The sequence below is a fragment of the Cyprinodon tularosa genome, unplaced genomic scaffold, assembly GCF_016077235.1.
Source record: "Cyprinodon tularosa strain WSP-4 unplaced genomic scaffold, ASM1607723v1 ctg239, whole genome shotgun sequence".
NCBI classification, from domain to species: domain Eukaryota; kingdom Metazoa; phylum Chordata; class Actinopteri; order Cyprinodontiformes; family Cyprinodontidae; genus Cyprinodon; species Cyprinodon tularosa.
In genome coordinates this window covers 2058415-2077037 of record NW_024038892.1, presented here as the reverse complement: position 1 = coordinate 2077037, position 18623 = coordinate 2058415, and the positions used below count along the sequence as shown (strand labels likewise).

Genomic DNA, 18623 nt, shown 5'->3' with positions numbered 1-18623 from the left:
TACCCCAGGCCCTAGAACAGGTGGGCCAATCACAATGCAGTGATGTTTTTCGAATTTCTGGATGAAAAGCGGGCGGGGTTTTGAGGGCGTGACAACAAAACTGTGCAATGCTGGAGAAAGCAAAACAAGGAAGATGGCAACAACTATTGAACAGTTTTTGTTTGATGCAGCTTTGGAATCAGTTTTGGAAGAATTAGACTTGGGGTTTTCGTAGAAACGTGAGCAGGAAGAGGCTCTACACTAATTCATTTTTAAGACGGACGTATTCGCCGTTTTACCGACAGGCTGTTTACACTCCCCCACCAGCTTTCTGTCGTGCTTGCTACATTACAGTCAGTTGCACTCATTGGTCAGAGCATTGGCCAATAGCCACAGACATGGTTTGAAAAACAACACGTTGTTCTCATCAACAATCTTCCAATGTCAATGTTCATCGGGGCCAGACTAAATTACACATTTAATCTCACATTTAGTCTGGTTCAGGCTACGTGTCCCCCACTTCTGAAATCAAAATTGTATTCATGTAGTCTACTATTGACCATCATCAGTTAAGGTTAGACAATTGGATGAATCTATTGACCATCGAAGATAGAATCAGTTCTTCATCGATTGTCTATTTTAAGATCTGCTTTTTTTCTTTTTCTCCTTTGAACCTACATGATAAGACGCAGCCTACGACAAAACAAGCAAACAAACAAAAATGCTGTTTTAATGGTACTCCACACTCATTCCAGCTGCAGATTTTTCCCAAAATACTAATGTTCAACAGGTAATTAATAAACTTCAGACAGAAAAAAATAACTGATCCAAACCAAATCACTTTTTTTTTAACAGCCAAGCCAGAACCAGACAGCTTTTTTTTGTTTGAGTGTGTTTGCAGGCCGCTCCATCTGTTACAGATTTGATTTTTACACAACAAATACAAAATGAAACAACAACAAAAAAAGTAAAATTCTCTCTTCCAGTGAGGCTGTGTGCTTTCAATAAAACAAAAAAATCTCTATCCCAGTTTTCAGTCTGTTTGATTTTGCTCCCTCAGATAAACAAATTAAAACAATAAAAAAAACTATAATGTCTCATACAACAGTCAGAACAACTGGAAAAGACAAAGTAATTCCCACTGAACATTACAGTACGTAAACATTTTTGACAAGAAAACAAGCATGTTGAGTTTTAGCAGTGCACAAATATTTATCATTTGTTGGACTGAGGAATATTGGTTGGAAAATTATTACGTATCACCCAACCAAACTCTGATTCAGCTCAGTGTTCCCCCTTTTATTATTTCTTTTCATCTCTCACTTTTTTTTCTATTGTTCCTCAATTTCCATTAGTCTTGAGCCTTGAGATAGCTTTGTTTAAGTGTTCTCAGCCCAAAATTTTGTCAAGGTCTAAAAAAGTCACTCCTCCTGTTAGCAGTTCACTGTTCATCCTCTCCTGATACTTTTTGTGATGTAGTGTTAATTGTTTAACACTTTCATCAGACAGGTTTCAATGTTTTATTCGTGACTTTATGTGTAAAGTTTGCACATTTAGCCCATGGTTATTCTGGTGTTCGGTTTATATTCTGGCTTCAAATTTGTTTTAAGGCCTTTACATTTTAAGAAACCATCTGTTGCTTTTCAGCAGAGTAAGATGTTATTTATAGTATGTCCATTTTTTTATCCTAATTATGTGTGTTACATGTAGATCACCTCAAGCTTTTTTTCTCCTAGTCTCATTGTCATTGTCTTTTTTCTTGTTTACAAGTTTCAGTGTGACTGAATTTGCATATTTTCACCTTCACTAATCAGCGTGTCCTTGGTACACATGTAGTGTTCAACCACGTAGTTCTTAATGTGCCAGGTGTGCATCTGATAACTGTCGCTTTGACCTTATATAGTAAAACACAACATAATATATCTGATTAGTTATTCTCAGAGATGATTTCATTGCATAGAAAAAATGCAGATGTAGATGGAAAAAAACTTTCTTTCAGTGTGACTGATGCCTTGCTGGAATATTGAAAAGCAAATTGACAAAGCTGCAAACATGTTTTATATGTAGTGCAGCAAGGGAATGTATTTACAGATAGCAGTTTTTAAGCAAGCCCAAAGATTGCATGTCTGTGAAAGTAGAATGGTGAATCTAGACACTAAGATGACTTTGATTGCAGAAGGTAAGATTCATGGCTTCAGCCCGAAAAACCACAGCTGAAAATAAAGAAAAGAATAGAAAATGCATATGAGACTTGAATACTGAGGAAAAGCTGGAGCTTTCCCTACATATAATCACATATAAACACAGTCTGTGCCTACTTTTTGGCACTCCCAATCTGATGTGCTTGGAGGTCACAAAAAATTAAGATACAGCATGTAATCTAGCATCACAGAAACGGAAAAAGGTTTCTTTATACCATGTTGGAGATATGATGCGTTTGATTGCAAATTATTAGAATGTTTTGAAAAATCTGTCAGATCAAAAAGGTACTTAAAGGCCGTTGCTTTTCTATTTCCTTTACCACAGTTTTATTTTTGTCTGCGGGTTTTCATCAATAACCTTTTAATGATACAAGGTCATACTTTGCATTGCAATTATTTTCATTTAATTAAAAGTTTATTTTGAGCTCATCAAGGTCTTCAGCCTTTATGACCAAAATATCATTGCCTTTTCCCTTAATTAAAAATTTTCAGTGGGCTCAGAATCTACCTACTCTTCTGATACAGTTGATGTAAACTAAATGTAATGCAGAAGAAAATGCATCACACTTTAAAATGAAAAAAGTATTCATTGTTGTTCTGATTTTAGTAAAATGTCTATGTTTTAGATCTGAATTCCTTGTGTATCTCTTTCTGCCACTTAAAATTGTATTTTTTTTTTTTCATTTTCAAAGTTTTATTATAGCAAATAGCAATAGGTGTGTAAAAATCTACTGTCTGTTTACCGTGAATGCAACTTAAATAATATGTTACAAAATATGCATCTTTGAAAATAGAGTACTGTGTATTAAGTACACCATATTGCCAAAAGTATTTATTCACCATTCTAATATTTGGAATCAAGTGTTTCAATCACTCAGAGAATTCCAGCAAGGAACTTAAATAGGATACCACTTGTGAAAAAACTCCTGTTGTGATATTTTCTTGCTCCAATATATTCCATGATCAACTATGAGCTGTATTATCAGAAAATGGAAGTGTTTGGAAATGACAGCACCAACTTTCTGCAGATTCAGTCACTACACACCTCCCAACTTCATGTGGCCTTCAGATTAGATCAAGAACAGGGAGATTCATGCACTGGGTTTCGATGGTTGAGCAGCTACTAGTGTGGATGAACTTAGCTGGCATGCACAGAGTCCTGATCTCAACCACACAGAACACCTTTTGGGGGAATTAGAGCAGAGAGAGCCAGGCCTTCTTGTCCAACTACACTGTGTGAGCTCAATAAAGCTGGTGGAAGATTGGTCAAAAATTCCCATTAATACAGCAGCTGCAAATTGTGCACCATATTAACCCCTATGGATTAGGAATGGGATGCCTCTCAAGATCATAAATGATTCAAGGCATGTGAGCGAGTGATTATTTTGGCGATATAGCGTAAACTTGCTTGTTGAATAGATCTGTTAATATTAAATGGATGTGACGGAAAACCTGACGTTCAAAAATCAAAGCTTCCTTGTTAAATACAGGTGAGATGTTTTATATCTGGAAGCACTGTGTTTGTTTGATATGTTTCATCTAAACCGAGGATAAATATTTCTGTCTATAAAAAGCGTATGAAAAGAAGAAACAACTTTATATTAGCAGAATTTATTCCAGTTATGTTGAACAAACTTATTGATATGAGCACAAATTGCAAAGAAAGTCTTCACATTCTTTGTCTTAGGCCTGCCTTCTTGACCGGAAAATATAGCATAAAGGTTCTGATATTAGGATTTATCATCTACTTATCACGAAGCTACACACTCTCTCAGGATGTGCCTTCCAATGCAGCATAGCTGCCCTCTGAATCTTCCGCCCACACCAGATAATTTCTGAATTGGTACAATCAGAACCTCAAAGGTCATCATAGATTTCCTTAGCCATCAAGTTTGGAATGTCATTCTAGCTGACTTACACAGAAATTGAACAGACATATAAAATTATTATTTAAAACAAAATAAAATAAGAAGAAATTAATCTTCAACAATTTCCCCTTTGAGGTGGTCTAAAAAAATCCTCACTAATAAAATATGTGTATGCAAATGTGGCCTATACTATATACGACAAGCAATCCATTCCGGCTGTCAGGTGAAACCCCTCTCACCCCCAAAGATCGGTATACCTTGTCTCCTTTAATACACTCCTTTGTCTATATCTTGTGCCAACTTTGTATATGAAACTAACCAAAGTGATTCATAAAGACCCCCAAAACATTGCAAAAAGTCAAAAAAATAAACAAAAAAAATAAACTGGAATAGTATAATCAACTCCTCTGTAATGGCTTCCATAAAATAATCATTAATTCAGAGGTAGGAAATTATGTGTTTAGAAGCCAGGAACATTTTAGTTATTGGAACCTTGTAATTGCATTTTTTCGGGTAAGGCTTTGTTTCAGATCTATTTTATTGTGATTATTCTATTTGTTAGTTATGATGGACTAATATCAATAAGCTTTAAATGCTATGATAAAAGGCTGTATTTTGATCTTTGCACCTGGAAGTAAATGATCACTCGCAACCTGTGGCAGAATATATCTTTACTTTTTTCTTTTTCTTTTTTTTTTGACTAAGGTCCTCTACAAAAATGAAAAAAAAAGGAGAAATTGAACTTAACATTTAGGAAATATGATAGCGTGTTTAACACACATCAGTCCTAACAAAAAGAAAATAAAAAAAAATATGTTGTTCTGCTGATGGAAAATCTACTTTACTATCCCAAAGAATTTTCCTAAACCTGTGGAAATGACACCTTACTAAGCATCTTTAAATGTAGAAATGTGATAAGTAGGAAAATCTGACAACTGCTATATAAGATCTAATATATTTATCCGAAATTCATGCATGAAATATTCACAATATCCTTGTCTTCATGTTCCAATCTGGTGTTACATTTCATGCTTGCTGTACGCACGCTTAGAGTAAAGACTTGTGGAGGAGAGTGGTGAATTTACAGTAACTCAGTCGAAAGATAACCACAGGATGTTTTGGAGGGTATTCATAAAACTTCGCCAGCTGACTAACGATTTGAAAATTATTTTTATTTTTTATAATGTGATAGAGAAGAGGAGATTATAAACCCGACCTTAAGAGGGAACCACCCCACAGAGTGAACACAACTTTCCTTAAACGGGTGACAGTGGCGTCGGTGTTAGGACCTTGTCCTACAACAGGAGGGTTGTTTAAGCCCCGCCTCTGGTTTTCAGTGTCGCAGTGTTCTTGAGCAAGACACTTCACTTGCATTGCCAATTATGATGGTCAGAGGAACTGGTGGCGCCAGTGTACAGCAGCCTCACTTCTGTCATTGAGCCCCAGGGCCACTGTGGGTGTATGGATGACTGAATGTAGTGTAAAGCACTTTGGTCAAGTCCTTTGACTTGAAAAAGGGCTTTATGCGTACATTGATGAAACAATATGAAGAGCTTGCATTAGTATTTTAGTACTTGATAAGCAAATGCAATGGATGGCAGTTGTTAATTTGGCTGATCCTTATTAGCCCCTTATTTACTTGCTTTTTCTCTAAACATGCATATTTATTATAAAAAAAAAAAAGTAGAATGGAAATAGCAATGAGATAATCCCAGTTTACATATCTGATTTTGCTGATGACTTCATAAATTATATAACCCTGAAAATGAAAATAAAATTTGTGTGTCTTTGTGCATGTTACTGTGCCAACATCTGTATTATGAGGTGGAAAAGGCTTCGGTGGTGGTTGTGTCTTTCTTTAGATTACTCTTGACTTATTTACATCTGCCAAATATTTATTTTAGGGTTAAAGAATTGATATAAGGCAAGCAAATCAAGTCAGAATGCTACTTTAATTTAATTAATTCAGTTTACCTTTTAAAAGAACAAGCACACAGTTTGCCAAAATATTTCCCATTACAATTCAGACCTTTAACATTTTTGACTTAAAAAAGTTTAATGGAGCGCAAATTCTCCAGTTATCATTTCTAGCACCCTGTGTCTAAAGCTCTAGTTTCTAGCTAATTGGTGTTAATAAAAAGCTTCCTTTGAGTGTAAAGGGAGATTAGCACATTGAGGCCTTCTGATTGAATTTATTACTGGGAATCATTACCATTTAGCTTGTAAGCCAACTCTGCACAGAATGCAAGCTTGTAACTTTGTAGTTCCAGTTGCAAAATGGAAAAACCTGTTTACCTTAAACCTTCACAAATCAGAACGGCAGTTGATATAATATTAATTATTTTATTCTTAATTTCCAGAAAATCAAATTAAAAGTCTGACTGCTAACAGTGGCTTTAGGGACACAAAGATATTCATGGCAAGGCAAGTTGAAAGTAAATAAAGACCTGTAGCAAAATACAGCGAAAGCCTTAATATATGAACACCAAAATGAAAAAAGGTGAGCAGTAATTAAATCAAGGAACTCAACAGCAATTGTTGGAACCAGGATGACAACAAGACAACTGGAGCTTTGTTGTCAAATCTAGTAAGCTTTTAAGTACTGAGGATGGTTACAGGTGGATGAAGGACAGGTGTAGTGATTTCTAATGGAAAGAAGGTGTTAGGAAATAAAAAGTAAAGCAACTTTATGAAACGAATTAAAGGGATTAATAGGCAACAACAAAAAATAAAAATAAAAACAAAACACTTTTTAGAAACTAGGCACAAAGTCTGATCTAAAATACAAAAAAATACATAAATATCCATTTGTTAACCAATGTATACAGGATAAATGTGGGTGGGGGCTTTTTTTAATCATCTTTAACCAGTTTTTACATACTTCTCTACAACAAACATCAACAAGACATTTTATCAGACCTTCCTATGTAAAGTGGTCATGATTGTAAATATCCAGCATATCAGAAGTATTCCCCAGTCTAGCCCTAAAATTTTGAAGTCACTCAAAATTTTATTCCATTTTTTATTTCATTTTAAACAGTTGAATAAATATGAATCGACAGGTGAGGACACAATATAATACCTTTAAGAGTTAGGGAAAGCAGAAATAATAGTACTAAATTGCAAAGATGGGTATTTGTAGTTTAACTATTAAATGTTAAGGGTTTTAATTCTTTCCTACGTTGTTTTCCTGTCCTCTTCATTTCTGAATGTTTCATACCCTCCCTTTCCTCCTCTTCCTAAACTTTTGCTTTATTTCACAGCTATTAAACCAGGAAATTTCAATCAGGTAGGAGAGCGTGAATTTCTGCAGGGGCAGGAGAAAAAGACTGAACTTTTATTTAATATAGTCACTCTTTTCTCTCCCCTAACCACCTCTATCTCGTGTCTCTTTTCTTCCACCACTGAACTCAACCTTGGCTCTTTATAGTTTATGATTCAATTTCCAATTTGTTCTCTGGAGGTATTTGCCTGGTGGGTGGCATGGTGCTTTTGTGCTTATGTATTTTACTTTGCTTTGGTATTCATTGGAACACAGGCTTACAGATATATGCATTTGAATTTCTTTGCTTCTGCAGTCCTCTTAGCTTTGTTTCTCAAGAAAGTCACATTGAGATTGGGATCCCCGGTTCAGTTGAAATGCACTGCGGTGCGGGCAATAAATATATGCAATTTGGTATAACTGCACTCGAGGATTACAGTAAGAGCAATTTTTAAGAGCTCAATAGGCGCTTTTTAGCTTTTTTTCTTAAAAGTTCTTTTAACTGGAAGGGCTGTGTTTAGCTTTGGAAATACTGCTACACTTACTTCTTATTGTTGATGCACATTTTTATTTTTCCACGAATATGTTTAATTAATTCAGTTAATTAAAGTAAAAGCATATCTTAAGGCCAAGAATGATTTAAGGCCTTTACATTTTCTAGGTTTTACATTATACTAGAAGGAAGATGTCACCATCTTACTGAATCACCTTCTCATGGCAGTTTCAGTGCTACCATGAAGAACACTGGTGTTATCTTTATCTATCTGTCTTTGAAGTGTAATTCACCACCAAATAAAGGATTTTTGCAGATACCTTACAACCACCTTAATGCTTCCGCCTTTGGGTTGTAAGACACACAAACTCATGAGGAGTCATCATGTCCTCTGCTGCCGTGGCAACACAGGGTTCGGGCATCACTTTATCAGCACCTTTAACCACTTGGTAAAACTGATTAGGCTCTGGGCCACTGGGCTCCGAAACCCCACCTCAACCTCGGGTGACAAAGGGAGTAAAAAATTATCTTCTGTAGAACATGAATACATAACTACCAGCATATCCTCATATAGTTTTCCCCCTATATTTCAAGATAGCTTTCAAATTAAAAGCTTGATTCATTTGTTAATTGCAGCACTTTTCTGCCCCCTGGGTTCAGTTTACCCCAACTTTCCTGAATGTTTTCTTTCAAATGATTGAAATATCAGTTTGCAGTCTTTGTTTGAAGAGAAAATAAATGATATCATGATAAATGCTGAAGTTAAATACAGTATCATTGTTAAAAGAATCAGAGGGGTTTTTTTTTATTCATGGCAGGTTCCAGTCAAAATCTCTATTTACCGACTAAAATCTGTGCACAGAAAGAAGGATTTAAATGATTAAATTATCTTATGTTCACATCACATCAGGGATCTTGTGTCTTTTACATTAAGTGTTTTTACTTCTGGTACATGTAAACCCCTCCCAAGTGGTGCTTGTCTTCTGCATGCTGGCTGGATCTAGAGCAGAATAGTTTTTTTTTTTTTCAGAGGTTCCCAGTTGTACATGCTTGCTTGAAGCTATATTAATAATGAATACATTATACTTACTCCAGATAAAAGCTTCATACAGTTTATGTTGTTACAAGAGTATGAGGATGCAAGTTCATCTTGAAGGCACCTACAGCTGACTACATCCTCCATTGAACTTTAGGAGATTGCAGAAATAAGTGGTTCTGACATGTAACACTCAATATAAAACATATATTGGATCTGTCCTATATCATATATATCATATTTTTTTTTTGATAAAAGTAGATAAACTTAAGTGCCTTTATTTTCTTCCTGGCTATTTCTAAATATACTGTACTCAGTACTTACAAAACAAGCAATGGCTTTGTCAAATGACTTTCCCAACAATTTTTTCAACCTTTCAAGAACAATTTCTTCAATCTTTCAACCCTTTATTTACTGCATCACATTCTTCAGATCCTATGACATACAGCTATTTTAAATATTTTTGGTAGCTTAAAATCATTGAGAAAATAGTGAAAAATCGTATAGATATAAACAATGTTTTTGATTAGAACTGCTGTGTGAATGTTTTTGATTAGAAATTACAATTTTGTTTCATATTAAACAGCTGAACTATGATCCTCATTTAAAAATTGGGATATTCTAAAGTTTAACATTTTACTTTCAGTTGTAATTTTATGATAAACTTCCTAGTAAAAAAAAAAACAACATTTTATTGTTCTTGAAATAAGAGAAAGCAGTGGTACGATTTCCTTAGATGTACCTTTCTATTTCATGGAAAGGAGTATGTATTATTCTCACACATGATGTAAAATTCTGGTTTTGAAGAACATGGCAACTGTTGAACTATTTGGTTATCCATTTGGTTTATCCTTCATTCCGTGAGAATAATTGTGTGTTCATACTGAACGCAATTCCAGTGACAAAGTTGCATTGGGTGGTCGCTGCTTACTTCAACAGTAGTTCATGTCATGGGCGAGAAGCTCCACTGCTGTCTCTTTCAAACAAAAGAAGTTTGTAGCTGCTGTGGATTAAGCAAGGTGGCTCTGAATTTTATTAAGTGAGTGGCGATGATACAGTATATTCATTATAGAAAGCCAAGCAGTATGCACTATGCAATTGCACCATGAAACTTCCAGTTCCACATTCCCATTTGTGTCCTATGAACACAATCTTCGTAGATGACTTTCAACACACCTATTTATTGCATGTGCATTTTCTCCCATTAAATGGATTTCTCTTTATTTTGGGATTTTTTTCAGGACTATAGAATATTTCATAAATTTCACTCTATATAGTGTCCATTACAGCTGGACCAAGGAAAGTATAATACACACCTTGTTCTCCTAATGGTTACTGTATCTAGTCCAAATGTGTCCCTTGTTTTGTTACTAATGTATAGTAGGAGATAGAGATGGAAGCACAGCTAAACTAGAATTCAGCTTCTTCACACAGCTACATATAGTTGATAAACATTAAGAATAAACACAAAATGGGCTTAAGTCAACCAGACCAGACTAACATACATTTTTTCTTAAAAGGAATCTTGCAGGATTACTGCTGCTGTTAAGCACTTGGAGGTTGCTTCTTCTAAGATAATACAGTCAACTACCAACCTGTCATTCTCCTGAGTTGTTGGAATCTGTTTTTTGATGTGATATGTGTACTTTGTCATCCAAATTTTGCTGATACTGTCAGGTTTAGTGGATGTTTGTATAGGACCCGAATGCATGAGCAGAAATGGTTTCTTGCATGTTAAATTATGAAGTGGTGGCAACAGAAGCATAAATCGAGACTAAACAGGCAGGGAACTTAACAACCAAAACAAGTAAAGACTTGGGAGAAACATAAATGAAAAATTAAGAGAATCCAGCAATGAGGAACTACTGTACAGAGGAGGGGTATATATGGGAGTCAGAACAAGGAGTGGAGTGATCAGCTGTTTGAGAGCAGCTGTGGACAGAAGCAGCTAAGTGAAAGGTGCGACAAGGATTAAGCAGGGCTAAACTAAAGCTGGGCATACACTGTCCGATATTTTAAATCATCTTATTCACTGTACAGCTTGAACTCCACGATGAAATTGCAGGGTTTAAATGTTCACAGCTCACAATGTACAGTATGTTCTTACACTGTATGGCCCGATGCTCTGATGCCATCTGACTGCTCAAACCACTTCAGCACCAAGAGATGGCACTGGTCGTAGCTATGCTTCAAGAGCAGAATTTGCCAACACCTCACGAGGGCCGACTGAATTTCTTACGATTACTGATCGGGAGGTGGTCGTGAGAGCCTGATTGCCCCTCATTACCCCCTATATACTGCAGGACGCAGGAGGCGTGACAAGGCTGAAACTAAGCACGATCGAAAAAATTCTTGCACTACTGGAGAATCGGCCTGAAAAGTAAAAAAAAAAAATCATACAGTGTATGCGCTGCTTTAAGCTAGAAAATAACTTGAATAAAGCAAAAGGAAAATAAAACCAATGAATAGAAGATAAAGAATGACCAAGGGGAAACCTAGACGATAGGGGAATGGACTAGAGAACTAGAGAAAAGCCACCAAACAGGAATAGAAACACTAAGAGGTAATTCAAAAATCATATAATTCTTAACAGTACAAACAGATTAACCTAAATCCAAGCCCAACTGAAAACCAAAAAGTAAAAAAACTAAACATAACCAACAGCAAATCATAACAGATACTCCCTTTGTATTTTCTCAAAAATGAGTTTCAAGACAGACTTACCCAGAAAACATTAAATATTCAGACGTCTGTCCCATATTGCTTTTAATGTTCTTCAAATGTTGTCTTTAGATGTTCACAGAACCTAGATATAAAACAAGATATCTGGAGGGTGGTGGTGACAACATTCACAGAATGTCATCTGCCAACATTTTGGTTGTGGTTGTTTTTTTGACATACATTTTTTATTTGTTCTGATGTTCAACAGACCTTGAAGAGATGCTATATGACATTAAAATTAATTCTGTGCAGGAAAGGAAATTCGAAATTCAGCCATATTATATCTTTGGACATTACTGCATGGATTCACATAATATTAGGCAGAAGAGCCCTTTAAATCACTTTTTAAAAGAATATCATCTGGATGTTAAGAGGATGTAAAAATTCTCTGTTAAAAAATAATTATCCACTGCAATTACAGTTAAAAAAATAAACTTGATTAAATAAAATCATAGCAATTTTTTTCTATGGTGAGAAATATTGTGCCACTGTGCATATGAAATAACATTGTTCAGCCAGCTAGTTTAAACATTACTGTAGCATTGATGAGGTCCTTTTCATTTACTGTACCCTTTATGGTTAAATGTGGAAGCAAAGAGGGCAGAACTGGAAGTGAAACTTGTATGAAAAACTTGACGTTCAGCCAATGGCGTAACTATGGGCAAGCAGAGTATGCAGTTGCTTACGGGTCCCCGAGCTCTTAGGGGCCCCATCACTGACGCCTGGTAGGCCCCCTACACAATTGTGGACTAGGACGTCCCTTTGCAGATGTAATGGTGCGAAAAATTCCTCTCAAACTGACCTGATACTATGAAGCTGACTGGACCAACACTTGGCAGATTTCAACATGATGGTGAGTCGTTTAAACACGACACCAAGAGCAAAGCAGACAGTGGCACTTTTAATTACTATGTTAATAACTCTGTAAAGACTCTGTAGGTGTGTTCATTAGGCGGTTGGTAAAAAATACACTCATATAATATGTTTCAAACCGCAATAAAGATCTTAAAAGAACAATGTATTTGAGTATCTTATTTTTTACACTACGACTTGGAATTATGGGTAATCTTGGGTGTTGATTAAAATCATAACTGATATATACAATGTGTTAGCGACAATGGATACCAAAACGAGTATCTTCATATTACTTCATATGGGGCCCTTCCAGATAATGTTGCTTACGGGTCTATTGTTGTGTTGCTCCATTGCGTTCAGCTATGATTTCTAAAGTAAAATTCTGTGCATGTGTCGTGGGAAAAAAGTATTCAACTATTCATCCTGGTTAAATAAACGGAGATCGATGGATTTCACTCAGTCGGCACATTTATTAATAATCTTTGCAAAGAGAGAACAGTCATCATACAGCCTTCATGGCATAGCATTCTGCTCTGTTCTGGGCAGGGTTTGTCCCCCCTTACTTAAGCAGTCAGAGTCATAACAAATTACACACACTTTGGTTAACAGTAAACCTTGAGAAAGAATCTGGGTTGTTATGGGAAGAAGCAATGTCTGGTCTACAAATACCAGCCTGGAGTGAAATGTGTGGCCTTGAGAGAGAATCAGACTGAGGGAAAACTTTTATAGTGAGTAAATATGAATACTAATATATAATAGAAGAAAGATACAAATTTTCCCACAACACATGGTTTTATAAACATGAACAGTCAGGGGTCATGCAAATTTCAATTAAATTATATCTGCTAGAAGGTGGTGGTAATTTATATGCTGGAAAAGAAAAAGCAATCTGCTGCTTTCTTCAATTTCTAACACACTACTACATCACACTTTAACCATGATTGGTTAAAGAATACCTCCTGTAGTGTAAGGTAGGACCTGTAGCCCAATGATGATTAAAATGATAATAAAATGAAAAGGGTTTTTCTCTTTCTCCACTTTTTTCACTGTGGTGATTTCATCTCAGTGAAACCCACTGTTCAGTTTGATCAAAAAATAGTTAATTATACAAATCTGCTGGACTTCATTTATGTACCTCCATGTATTTAAACAAATTTGCACCGGACATTTTGGGCAGAAGAAACCAGAAACTGTGTAAAGACATAAAATAATACACATGCTACTGCTTAGCAAAATCCAGTCTATGTATGTGACCTCTTAAACATGATGAAATAAAAAAGGAAGAAAAATACAAATCTGCATTTCAAAACCCTTATGTCAGGAAAAACATAAAATTTTTTGTGCTCGAGGAGAAGAATTATGTTTTTTTTTTAAATGCAGCCTTAAAAGCCCTGTTCACTCCTTACAAAGTGCCACGCTATGACGCATTGACATAAAAGAAGGGATACATAATCTATAAATGGATTTTGAGAAGATAAAATCACAGTGATTTACTGAGGTAACTGTGCTGAAAGTAAGACACTAATTCAAAAGGCATTTGTCAAATTGGAGAGGATAATCTGAAGGAGCTTAATATACACCTAACTGTTGTGTTGCCTCAACTGCATGTGATAGGTTGTAAATAAAATTAGGTTAAAAAAATAAAGCACTGAAGTGCACCCATGTGCTGCCCTGGATTAACAGTCCTTTCAGTCTGGATAGGGTACAGCTAATACTGATGTGGTAATCTATGTCGATTTGATTGTCATTTTACACAAATCAGGACTTGGCATAGGAAATCGTTTCAGTATTCTTAACAGCAGCTCAAGAGCCATGCACTGATGGATGACTTGCTCTTTACTGATGCACTGTGATCAATGCTGATGCAAGGAGTGAGTGTGATAGAAAAAAAAAGAAAAGAGCATTATTGTGCTGCCTCTGCAAATCTGCCTTATTCTGTCTTTTTCTGTCCCCGTTCTCCCCCCCAATCTTTCTGCATTAATCCCTTCCCCTCCCAGTGAATTTCCCACTTTGTTGATCCTGTTGCTATCTGCATATGCTGCACTCTCACCAACATTAATGCCTGAACTAATGGGCCACAGAGTTTCCAAACGTCACAAAAGCTACTAAGTAGGTGATTTTAAGAGGGTAACTAGATTATAGATTAAAAATAGGAAACTGAGTATGTTAAAAGGGATGTGCGTGTTTGCACATTCCCTTCCAAAGGCAGTCTTTAAAGAGGTAGAAAACATTAGATTTATCTGAATGTTTGGGCAGGCCTCTCATGGAGCCTAAATGTGTTTAAGAGGCTTTCATTTTTATCTTTTGCTGTTGTGAGTTAAATAAAACAGCAGTAATGCAGCTTCACTAATCCTCTCACACAACTAATCCTAGCAGAACACCACTGTAAATACTCTGTGGGCTGCATTAAAGCACCAATCACTCAATCCTTCACTGAGTGTTTTATGCTTATTTTGGTTCAGATTAATAGAAACTTGTTCATTTTTCGACTAAGAGATATTCTGGAAATAGCTGGAACCCCCTCCTGGCCGTCTGTTGCTCCCTTTATGTGGTTTTTGTATGTGTGTGGGTGTGTGTGTGTGTTCGGTGGTGTGTATCTGAAGTATCTTTGTATTAAAGTTTGTACTGTACTGGCAGTGAATCAATACAGGAATGTGTATCCTTGAGTCAGACAACAGTCTTAAAAATGGATGTGAGATGACTTATGTATGGTTTACAGCCTCAAAAAAAGCAATCGCAACACAGCTGGTACCTTTTCTTTGAAAGCTTTTGTGGACTGAAAAAAAATTTACTTCAATGGTATGAAGGTTTACATATAAACCTGTTCTTTCTGGTGCAAATATTTTGATTTCTTAATAACATGATAATGATGTAAAACTGAATGATAGTTATATAGAATCAGAATTACATTAAGTTGTGTTTTAGATAGTTCTGTTTTATTTTTGAAAAGAAATATAAAAAAAATGTTTTCATGATTGGTGGGTTCTTGTTTTAAGTTTTACATTTGGAGGTAGTTTGTCTTGTCTTTGTTTTTTCATCTCTCTAGAAGTTTTCAACAAAAAATGCATCACTTTGTGTGAAAATTCTTTAACCTTTGCCATACAGCCCAGCCAGCTAACATACTAGGCCAGCTTTACACTTATAACAGCGCTCTACGGCAAAAATGCATCATGCAGCATTCCACACAGAATGTTTATAGTTAAGGCATCCAGACAGTCTCAATTTTACTCTTCACTTGTCTGACTTCCTGTCTGGCTCTTTTTTCTTTTTTAGAAAATGATTTGTTTTGCATCATCATCCATCAGAAACAGACTTTATCAATGTTTCTAATGAGCCGAGAGGAGCTGTCTGTCATGCCACACAACCAGTGGAGATTACCAAATTGACTAGAATGACTCTTCTATTTGCAAAAGAGCAGAGGACACAAACATAATGTAGTAATAAGCTTTTCAATGTAACTGTTGGTCAGATATTTCCATAACCAAGCTGCTTAACCAACCCCCCACAACTTTACGTGTTATACTATTGGTTTCCTCTTACCCTCATGTCTTCTGTAGATTTTAGTTTCGTCATTCAATAGAATTTCATTACATTATCAATATGAGACTGCTGTCCTATACTCTGCATTTGGGTCTATTCGGTCTGCAAAATATGACATTCAGGCTTTGTAGAACTTCTGAATATCTTTTTGAAGTTGACTATTCTTTCAAGATCCTTCTTTTTCAATACTGCAACGACAATTCCAATACAACAATGCACTCTATGAGTGTATTTTTGTTCTCTAAACCTCCCGCTGTGGTTCCATAGTTCAAGATGGTGAAACAGCTGGCAGCCTGGTCCCGGTTCTGTTTTTTTTTTTCTTTGCCTGTGTACTTGCATTGATTTCCCGCTGCTTCTGTCTGAGCTCCAGAAGGCCGTCTCACCTTCTGTTGTCCGAGTTATTTGTCCTCCATTGCAGGATAGCAGGATCCAGAAGTGGCTCACAGATAGGCGAAAGTACCGTGGCAAACCACTGTCATCCAGACATAGATCCTGGTGTTGGTGATGATATTTCCCATACTTATTAGGTTCGTGGAGGATACTGTCAGCCAAGACATCGACTGTTTTGTTGCTTTTGAAAGTAAAAAAGCACTTCAATTTGCTCCTAGAAATCAATGTCTGAAATTGTGGAAATCAACAACCAGCAGACCTGATAACATAGGATCGTTTTGCCCCTGGGCAAATTTGCCTGCCTTTCAAATAGTTTTCACTGGCCAGGCAAATTTTTAGGTGAGCAAAATCAGACAAACCCACCAAGTTCGCGTTTAGTGTGAAAACCCCTGACCAATTCTCCTGTGACTGTAAATGTAATTTATTTGTATTATAATTTTGTGAAACACTTTGTGACCTCTATGTCTGTTAAAAGTGCTATATAAATAAACCTTACTTACTTACAAAGTTGAGTTTATTTCAAATTTAATACATGTAAAGAATAAAAAGATAAATGACTGATAGTAAAGAAGGAGGGAGAAAGGAAGAATAAAACAAATATAATATATATAAATGCATGTACATATGCAAATACCTACATACTGTATACATGTAAAAAAGAGAATGTACATAATGGGGTTGCCACTGCTTATCTGTTTGAAAAGGAGTAGGAAGAGGTTAAACATTTGTTAATTTGATAATATATCTTTATATAATGGATTATATAATTTAACCCTGTTCGTATGGGTAATGTATCAAACCCTTAGAAAAGATAATGTGAAGCAGAAATTAATGTGAACAAATTCCCCTGACATTGTGAGTTTACCTAAGCACAATCCTTACTTCGAATTTGTTGAATGACAAAAATAATAGTAATAAAAAGAAGAATAGTTGTAGAAACAGCTTAAACTTAAAATAAGTTAAAAAAACTTATTATCCAATTGTATATAGAATAGAATATATTTGAAATATATAATAAAGTGAATATATAGATAATAATAATTCCAATATCAATATTACTACCACTTATAAAAATCAGAATAAAACAAACAATAAATAATAATAAAAAGTATCATATTATAGTACAGTACTACTTACAAGTACTACTTTTTTACCTTAATCACCTTTTTCCTTTTGACCTTGTAAAATGTATAGTTTAGAATCTATTTTTTAACTAATAAATGCTTGTGCATTGTTTTAGTTCTGTGTTCAGTCAGTTCAATATTTTGACTCTTTTGGTACTTGTTCTTATGTTGGGTATGTTGTAAAGGGTTTCTTAGTTATCACTATAAAACAGTTTCTGAAGAAATGAAAGAAAAATATAAAAAATCACACCCAGTGTTTCAAATCAGAATAACACACAAGACAGCATAAATCCTTCATCCCCACCCCCTTCAGAGAGTGTCATGCAGGTTTCCAGGTTAGGAGAGATTAGTATGTAGCACAGCTAAAATAAAGATGACAAGTGAAGATCATTCAGCCAGAGTAAGTTTTTGTGCAAATGCTTTTGAAGGATGCCAAGGCTTCTTAAGTATTATTTATTCTACTTCTTGTCTACATTTCTTCCAAGTTTGCAGACTGCTGCTCTTTTGCCAAAATCAAATAACAAATTTTGTGCTCTGTTTTTGACATCCCTGGGAATTCTCATATGATTGGCTCAACCATTAAGTAAACACAAACTACACACTGCACTGAAATCATTCTGGGCTGTGCCTATAGGTTGGAAAGGATAAAAAACTTGACTAAGACTTTGTTAGTTGAGAGGATCAATGTTTATAGGAAGAGGTTGACTTGTTAATGGTGTGTTAAATGTCTTTCTTATTTTGCCTCTAAGGTTGAATGTTGTTGTTTTATCAATTATTGCTTGTGGTTTTTTTTTGTTTGTTTTTTTGTGAAAGGTTCTGTTATTCTAACAAAGAGCCATACTCTATTTGCCTTATTCAGAATAATTATATGGTGAGGAATTGGGAGAATTACTGTATGTAGCCTGTTTAAATCTGTACACTTATTAACTTGTGTTTTCTTAGGTCCTTCAAAAACTCAGACAATATTAGAATATGATTGCTAATGAATCTGCTAAACTGATGACATATACATAAAAAAATAATTGCACTTTGATTCCACCTCATTTTTAGAAGGACTCAGCAGCTTAGCTCAGGAATGTTTGGTTTGAAATACACAAGCAGCCTAAAGCGAAAACCGAATATTTACTGTGCAGCCTTGGCTGGGATATATTATT

At 35.5% G+C, this 18623-nt stretch overlaps 1 protein-coding gene across 1 annotated transcript in view; it reads left to right on the top strand.

Moving 5' to 3' along the window:
* LOC119784980 (chemokine-like protein TAFA-2) overlaps nucleotides 1-18623 on the top strand; it is a 137021-nt gene that overhangs the window by 76933 nt on the left and 41465 nt on the right. The gene's annotated exons all lie outside the window — the stretch shown is intronic.